Source organism: Sceloporus occidentalis, unplaced genomic scaffold (genome assembly GCF_023333645.1).
Source record: "Sceloporus occidentalis isolate IW3139 unplaced genomic scaffold, rSceOcc1.0.p SCAF_1, whole genome shotgun sequence".
Lineage (NCBI taxonomy): Eukaryota > Metazoa > Chordata > Lepidosauria > Squamata > Phrynosomatidae > Sceloporus > Sceloporus occidentalis.
The window spans coordinates 75153838-75163276 of record NW_028316981.1 but is presented as its reverse complement, the minus strand read 5'-3'; the positions used below and the strand labels follow the sequence as shown (position 1 = coordinate 75163276).

Sequence of the window (9439 nt, the reverse complement as noted above, 5' to 3'; positions counted from 1 at the left end):
CTGCCATGCAGGAATACCCAAAACACCCCCCCCCCAGACAGATAGCCATCCAGCCTGTGTTTCAAGCCCTCCAAAGGAGACCACTGCTTTCTGAGGTGGCCTGTTCCACTGTTGAACAGCTCTTACTGTGCAGAAGCTCCTCCTAATGTTGAGGTGGAATCTCTTTTCCTGTCATTTGAATCCATTGGTCTGGGTCCTATTTTCTAGAGCTGCAGAAAACAAACTTGCTCTATCCTCAGTATGACACCCCTTCAAATACTTAAACAGGGCTATCATAATACCTCTTAACCTTCTTTTCTCTAGGCTAAACATACCCAGCTCCCTAGGTTGCTCCTCATAGGGCATGGTTTCCATATGAAGCAAAGGAAGATATCTTAGGTTGGCACCAGCAATGCAGAACCAACTGCAAGGCCATCTCGCTTCTGAACATAAAATGGGAGGGGGAATGCCCTCTACTCAGTTGGCAAAGTGTCTTGAGCTGACTGTCCTGCCAACAATATTTGAGGGCCCACAGTTGGGGATGTAGAAGAGAGTGGTGCTGCTCAGCTAGTAAACTGATAACAGAGGGACTTTCTGGTTGATAGGCTTGCTCACAGGTACTCCCACTACCTTCCTTTTTAAATCCTAGAAATATCAGCTCTGAGGAGGCTATAGAACAGGGGGTGGGCAACTGAGGCTGCCCATATATTTCTGGCCTACAACTCCCATCAGACTTAGTCAGCAGAGCCATTGGTGAAGGATCATGGGAGCTGCAGTTCCAAACAAACACCAGCCCTCCCTCCACGGCCAACTGTCATCATCCAGCCTGGGGGGAGTGAGGGGGTGGGTAGGGGCAAATTTTGTATTGCAATTTTTACTGTACACCGCTATGATCCTTGCGGAATAGCGGCCTATAAATAAAACTTATTATTTATTACCTGAAGGGCCACAGTTGTCCATTGTTCTACAGAAAATGGGAAGACAGATCTAATCTGCACTGCAGAAATAATGCCATTTAACACTGCTTTAACTGCCATGCCTCAGTGCTATGGAATCCAGGGATTTATAGTCGTCCTTCCATATCTATAGATTCTCTATGCATGGATTCAAAGCATCCATAGCTTGAAAATATTTGAAAAATGTATAAATTCCAAAAAGCACACCTTGATTTTGATTTTATAGAAGGGACACAATTTTAATCTGTCACTGTATTTAATGAGACTTGAGGATCCATGCATGTTGGTATCCATGGGTAGAAGTGACCTGGAATCAATCCCCAGCAGATAGCAAGGATCCACAGGCACCAGAGTTATCTGACAGAGAATCTCACATTGCTACAAATCCCAGAATTCCATAGCATTGAGCCATGGCAATTAAAGTGGTCCCAAACAGCATTATTTCTGCAATGAAGATGAGACCTCAGTGTGTATCCAGATGTGATGCTATGATAAAGTGGAAGCGTGGGATAGGAATGAAGTTTATAATAATAATAATAATAATTAATAATAATAATTAGTTTTATTTATATACCGCTATTCCAAGGATCATAGCGGTGAACAGCAAGTAAGCTAATTAGCAAGTAAGCTAATTTGCCCCCAACAGTCTGGGTACTCATTTTAGCGACCTCGGAAGGATGCAAGCCTGAGTCGAGCTTGGGCCCTTTTGCTGGTCTTGAACTCGCAACCTTGTGGTTTTGAGTAAATGGCTGCAGTACAGGCATTTTAACCACTGCACCACCAGGGCTCTTTTGAGATAACTTTCTGAAAGGTCATTTTTAGAAGGAGTGGGAAGCAGGGGGTAGTGGGTAGTAGAGGGAAATAAGGAGAGCCCCTAGTTCTTTGTGCTCCCACTGTCCCTCTGCTAGGCATCTTTGGGCAAGAACTAGGCTGGGATGACTTTTTGCAACCTCACAAGTGGTTGCAGCAGGCTGACTGGCAGGCCACCCTCCTTCCCACACCTTCCCTCAGTGGCAATTGGTATAAGGATTGCCTTGGGAGCACTGGCTCTATTATCAAGGCACAAAGCGGTTGTTATGTCCAGAGCTTGGAATCCCTTGGAGCATTCATTTGATTATAGACTGCAGATGAACATCTGCCAGAGGGCCAACATCGTTGCTTTTCCCTGAATGGCCATTGTCTTGTGGAGGAGAGTCTTTTTCCCAGGAATGAGCCTGCCGCCTCCCTGGGTGGGTTTAGCAGCACCAGCACCAACTCTCACTGTCTTGGCAACAGGGGCACCACCAGTGCAAGATTGCGCCATAGCAAACAATTGGCACATTCCTACCAACCAGCGCTCTGGAGCTTTTCCAAAGTGCCACTAGAAATCTGGAGGAAAAGCTGCTTTGGAGAGCCAAGATGCCAAATAACTGGATTTGGTTCAACCCTGAAGGTTGGCTCTTTTTCCACACATGCTTCTGCCGTGTTGCACACACATAAGTCCACAGAGAGTGAAATCTGTGGTCAGTGAGCATTTTATTATTTTAGACGTGAAGATGAAAGGCTGCAGTTCTGGGCCTTGAGTGATAGACCAGACCTGGTAGCATTCATTGTTTCTGATATGTTATTCAAGATTGCCATCTTAACTGTGTAGGACATGGTTTGCTGTGGCTGAACATTTCTAAGGTCAGAAGTGTGTGTGTGTGTAGGTTGGTAGGTAGAAAGGATCCAGCCAAATCCCTCTGGGAAGCAAGGACTCAGGCAACACTCCTAAATTAACAGAAAACTAGGCACATATGTCTAAAAGGGAAAGTATGTAGTGTTCCCAGTTAAGCAATGTGGCAGCTTGCAGATCACCAAGTCAGGCAAGGTGTTAAAAGTGAGCTGCAGGAGTGCTGACAGAAAATCAGCTGGCAGCTCTGTTTCTTTGTCAGGTGTGCCATGCCACGTTACTGCGGACCAGCCCATTGTTGATACTGTTCATAAAATGGTGTATGTGATTTTGTCAGCCTCATCTCCAACTCAGAAGGGCCTTCTCTACCTGTATGAAACTCTGGGATTCTCTGTGCCCAATTTCTTTGATCAGCTGCCATTGCCCAAGGAAGAGGCACGGTTCAGGCTGGCATACAGTTGGGTACTTTTCAGGCTAGGAATTAAGGTCTTGGTGGGTGGGGCGGCTCACTGCATACCAAGTCTGGGAGTAAAGCAACCATTTCAGTTCTAGGCTCCACACAATTGTAAGCCAATTTAGTTTTTTTATTTTGAGCTAACTTCCCTTTCTTTCCTGTGTAGGAAATGAACCTGCCCAGGCACCACGTTTGAGTGTACCCCTTCCCCCAACCCCCTCTTCCTAGCATTTACCTCTGACAGAATTCATTTTTGGCATCAGTGTTCTGGCTAAGCAAATTCTGCATCACCAGGGCTGACCTAATATGGGATCCTCTCCAGTACAGGACAGTGACAGCAGAATTACCACATTTCTGGATCACAACAGGATACAGAGGTACATCTGTATAACATATTCAAGCCCAAAAGACCAAGTCCCATTTTGTCACCCAATAGTGGTCTTGCAACATGAATACAGTTGGCCCTCCATATCCATGGATTTTTTTTATGCACAAATTCAACCATCTATGGCTTGAAAATATTTTTAAAATATATAAATTCCAAAAAGCAAACTTGATTTTGCCAATTTATATAAAGATTGCCATTTTACTACCCTCTGTATATCATGGGACTTCAGCATCCATGGATTTTGGTATCCATGGGGCAGTGGTGTCCAGGAACCAAACCCCAACAGATACCAAGGGCCTGTATTTTGTACACTGTATTTGGTACCTAGCATTACTGCCTTAAAATTCATTCACAAGAGTTAAGCTTTTAATGAGCACAGCAGAGCTTGGAACATACTTTACACAAACCCAACCCTAACACATTAGCATCCGTTCTTGTTAGAAACTTGCACTGTGCCAGCGTTAAATGTTATTTTTTATTATATAAGTAGCAGCTGAGTAATATGTTATTCTAATTTTTTTTTCCAAAAAATCCTTTTGAAAGCCTCCATATCCATCAAAAGTAACGTGGTCCTGGTAACATTGTTACCTGTAACACTTTTAAAATGAAAAGATGTCAGAGGGAGTCAAATTAAGAATATGAGCTGTGAGCCATTAATCCCCCCCCCAAAAAAAAACCATCAGACCCTTCCACCATCTGCAGTGTGTGAGAGAAACATGGAGAGGAAAGGATGGAGGTTAGTAATACACTTCAGGCTTTCTGATTTAGGGGATTATCATGTCTTTTTCCTAATAGGCCTGTGACTGATACCATATTTGTACCCATGGTCTACAACTGTTTTCTGCTATCATAGAAATTCTCCATGGACTCATGGAGTGGCACTGATCCAGGGACCATCACTTTGATTAACATTATTTTAGATGATAACTGATCAGTTTATGATTTGTTTCATAAATCCTTGAAATGTGTTGTAAACATACAGGTACTGTATTACAGTTGGCCCTCGGTATGTGGATACAGATTCAACTGTCGACAGCTTGAAAATGTTTTTAAACATTATAAATTCCAGAAAGCAAACTTTGATTTTGCCATTTGATATAAGGGACATCTTTTTACTATACCATTGTATTTCATGGGACTTGAGCAGCCACTGATTTTGGTATCCACAGGGGATCCTGGAACCAAACCCCAGCAGATACCAAGGGCCCACAATAACTATTATTTGAATCATCAAATCAAATTTAAATGCTGATGTTTTATCAAATTAGTGAGAAATTTCATTGTAATCTCACTGGATCTGCTTCAGTCTTCTTGGGTCAGATCATCACAATCAACTCTATCTTGTTTGTACTAGTTGTTTTCATTTGAAGACATGATTACTATCTAAATTTTATTAAATATTATCACCATGTAAATCTCCCCAGCTAAGGTTGAGACACAGGGGCAAAGAAACATGTTTATTTATTACATTGGCTGAAATATTTTAATCCATTCTTCCTTTAAAATTCTGAAATCAATTTAGAAAAAAAAGTCAGTATAATACACAAATAAAAAATAAAAGGTAAATAACAAATAAAAGGTAAAACTGCAGATGAGAAAGTGTTTCTTCTTCCAAGCAGCACTCCCGTCATCTTTTTCTACATCTCATACAGCCAAATGGTAAATATTGGTGGAATCTGAGAGAAGAGTAGAAAAGCCAGCTGTAAACAGAACAGATATCCAGACACAGAAATTAACTCTTTTTTATTTTCTTTTTTTGGCAGACCACCACCTTCCATGTTCTTTATGTCTCTAGGCATGAGGAAATCAAAGAAGGGCTACAGAAGACAGAACATCTTTGGCTGCATCTGCACTGCAGAAATAATCCAGGTTGACACCACTTGAAATACCATGGCTCAGTGCTGTGTAATTCTGGGAATTGTAGTTTTGTGAAACATTTAGCCATCTCTGTCAGAGATCTCTGGTGCCACAACAAACTACAGTTCCCAGAATTCCATAGCATTAAGCCATGGCAGTTAAAGCGGTATCAAACTGGATCATTTCTGCAGTGAGGATGCAGTCTTTGCCTGCTTTACCCCAATGATCTAATGTCACTAATTGAAAAGCGAATGTATTAAGGGAAGCGGCATAGTTAGGATGACCACAATGAAAATACCCTAAGTAGGTACACGCTGAACCAGAATTTTACTCTTGTTCATTGTTTGTCACTTTAGGACGTGTGGATGCCTCAAGCCATATCTTATTTCAGAGGCCCCATGGCATTGGCATCAAACTATTATTAACCTAATGTATATTATAAATCAACTCAATCTGAGGCCTTAAAGTTTAACTTGCTTATTCTATGCATAAATCCAGCACTGTGCATGCAAACTATAGAGAGAGAGCATGGCATGGAATGTTGGACTACGACTCTGGTGACCTGGGTTTGAATCCCCGCTCATCATGTAAACTCACTGGGTGACCTTGGGCAAATCACATGCTCTCAGCCTCGGAGAAAGGCAGTGGTGAACCTCCTCTGAACAAATCATGCCAAGAAAACCACGGGTCATCATAAGTTGGGCGACCTTAGGGTCATCATAAGTTGGAAATGACTTGAAGGCACACAACTAGGAAGCAAGTTTGCAAAATATACTTTGGAGGATGGGGGTTAAACCATTTGTTTCTTTTCTAGGGAAATTCAGTAGTGAGATCTGAAGTTGTAGAGCAGGATAGAGGAGCAAGGAGTCAGCTGGGCATGACAAACTATCTGCCCCAGGTTGCCCCAACCCAAGACCACCTGTTTGGCAGGAGTCAGGAGGGCAGCCAAGGCGGGCCTCTCCCAGATTCCTCTAAGATGGATCCTGAGAAGAGGAAGGAAGCAACAAAGGGAAGCCCATCTGCAATCTGATCACAGCTCTCTCCTCCCCTCCCCCCCCCAGGGGCCATGGTTAGAGGGCCTTCAAAGGCCTGAGCTCTTTCCACTTCATCAGAGGATCAATTCCCAGTGGGAGGGAGAAACTGAATGAATGCACTCCAAGCCAGGCTGCAAATCTCTCTAGATAAAGGAGTTGCCACAGCCTGCCCTCCCAAAGGGGCTCTCAAAGGGGGTGGCTAGACTGGGAAGGAGCTCAGAGCTTTGTCCCACACAAAAGAGCTGGGAAGATCCCAGTGTTCGGCTGATAAGTAAGGCAGGGGAGAAGTGGCAGAGGAGGTTTTATTATCTGGGTCTCTCCATTATGTGTGCTTCAGAACAGACCATTTTCAGGTCAAAGAAAAAAAAGAAAGAAAAGGTTTTAATTTGTCTTTGCATCTCTAATACTTGTTATTAAATGTAAAATCCTTTTCTACTTTCAGTGAGTATGTTTGAAAATGCCCTAGGTTTACGTCCTGCTTGATCAACTCCATAGTTTTCCTTCTCACCCATGTTAGGCTGGGTCTGCTCAAGACATTTTGGAAAAGAAAAGCCTCTGTTATATCTCTTCTCAGACTAGGAATGGGCAAAGTGCAGAACAAGAGCAAAGTGTAAATTTAGACACACAGCAAGAGAGAAAGATCTACCTATCTACCTACCTATTCATTCAGCCAGCAAGCCAACCACAGGGTGGCTTTGCAGACCTTCACTGTAATAAATACAAACTCCCTGTATTGTCCTTTTTCTGGCATCCTTCTGTGTATGTTGCAGTAGTTCCCTGGATTGTCTAACATTTAAACAATAATGCCCATTTTTCAAAACCAGAAGTGGATCTTTAGTGAATTCCAGTTTTTTCTTTTGACTTTTGGGGGGTTTCCAAAGGCCATGGTTCCTGGTGTCATGGCAATAACTCACTTCTGCCTTTAATCTATTTTTAATTTATACCTTTAAAAGAAAAATATTTTGAATCTTAGTAGTATCACCAAAAACCAGCCATTTCAAATTAGTCTTACACAGTGTACAGCTTTTAATAATGCATACTGGCATCTTATTAGGTAAAGCTGAAGGCACTAGGAAGATCATTGCACAGACGGCTGTCTCCGTCAAGGAAGACAGGGCCCTGCATTTGCCAGACATGTTAATAATATCATGTTCTGGAGGCCTCTTTCTTAAGGGCCACCATAAGATGAAGCCAATTTGACAGCAAATTGGTCTATGTGTACAAGGGGTGTGTGTGTGTTGATAATTAATTGCAGGAAACAGCTAAGGAAAAGGGAGGGTAACATTTTATTCTTCTGCTAAAGACCTGAAAAATATTCCTGCAGTCTTCTGCACACTCACATAAGAATTACTCCAATTGAACCCAGTGGGACTCACTTCTCAGCAGACATACATATCATTGCAATGTGAAGATTCTCTTTGCAATGGGAAGAACTCCTCCACAGCACCAGGGTGAGAAATTCCTCCCAAAACAAATATTCCCTCTGGAGCAGAGACTTTCCTTGGGTCTATAGTATAGTAGGAAGAAAGGTTTTTATTCCCTTGCCTTCTGCTGTAGTCATCCCAATAATTACCAGTCACTTGGCACATGGCATTTGCTTTATATATATATATATATATATATATATATATATATATATATAAATATAAATATAAATAAATGCAAATATTTATCTAATTTTATGTCTACTTTGGCTTCCACCCAGAGTTTATTATGTACAAAACACAGGTATAGCCGTTGGATAGCCTTCACTTCTACAGCTCCATCCTATGGAGTATTGGGATTTGTAGGCTGTTGAGGCACTTAGAAATCTCTGCTGAAGAGCTCTAGTGCTGTCCCTTGAACTATAGTAGCAGAGTTTTCTCAAACAGAAGTGTAATTACTTTGCCAAACTACTAGAGTTGCCTGGGTAAATATGGGACAGTGTTCCTGTAAGCGTAAACAGATTCACCATAGTATTTTGGTGAAGCAGTTAAATTTCTGTCTGTGGCATTGTGGTTTGAGTGTTGGAATAGGACTCTGGAGACAAGGGTTCAATTCTCTGCTCGGCCATGAAACCCATTGGGTGACCTTAGGCAGGTCACATGCTCTCAGTTTTAGCAATGGCAAACTTCCTCTGAAAGAATCTTGCCAGAAAACCCTATGATTGGTTTGCCTTTGGGTTACCATAAGTGAAAAATGACATGAAAACACAGAACAACAACAACAACACTCTGGTACTGCAGTTCAAGCACTAGAGCTATCCAGAAGATATTTCTAAATATCTCAACAGACTACAAGTCCCATCCTATTCCATAGGATGGAGCTGCAGTACTGAAAGTACCATAAAGTTCTGTCAAGCATAAGTAGAGCACTTCTTGTCCCTCATTCCCCCCAAATCCTGCCTATTCGCTTCTGCAGCTCTCCCACAAAACTATTTACCATATGGGGAAGAGTGGGCCCACAAAAGTATCCAGCTGTATTCTAGTAGCTGGGCACAGCAATAATGCCACCTTCCGCATTATTGTTGTACATTCAGCTACAGGGACAGAGCTGGATGCTCCTCTACAACCACCATTCTGTAAAGAGCTGTGTGCTGCTGGTGGTGCAGCAGCTAAAATGTGGATTTTGAAGGTGGAAGGAGGAGGGATGTGCTATATGGAACTTTGTGGTACCTCTTCCTGATCCAGGATCTGTAGGCAAAGCTACAAGAACCCTGTCCTGTATCCAGGGTTGTAAAATCCCAGGATTTTCCAGGATGGAGTCAGGACAGCTCAACTGGCATCAAACTGCTATGACAGTGTAGCATAGACATGTCCAGTCTTTCCAGTAACAGGTTTGCTTCCATCCATAAATGAGAGCCTCTCTGTACAAGGCAAAGGCCTAAGGCACATTGAGGAGGAAACCACCTATTTGGGCTGTGCACCATTTCAAACTGCAGCATAAACTAGTTCTTGTGACTAAAAGCTCCTCCATATTTCCATAGAAAGAATAATGCATGCCAGCATGTCAGAGAGAAGTCTTTCTGGCATGCATTATTCTTTCTATGGAAATATTGTTTGTGTGACTGTATGTAGTGAATTTTTTTTAATCATCTTTAGCCTAAATATCACACGCTTACTATTTCTAGGAGACTAACTA

General features: G+C 42.3%; 1 protein-coding gene across 1 annotated transcript in view; it reads right to left on the bottom strand.

Annotated features, from left to right (window-relative positions):
* Positions 1-4911: 4911 nt before the first annotated feature.
* Positions 4912-9439, bottom strand: part of TUSC2 (tumor suppressor 2, mitochondrial calcium regulator) — a 51808-nt gene continuing 47280 nt past the window's right edge. Inside the window, exon 4 of the transcript XR_016281312.1 lies at positions 4912-5104. The gene's annotated coding sequence lies outside the window, so the exon portion shown is untranslated. The remainder of the gene's footprint in view (positions 5105-9439) is intronic.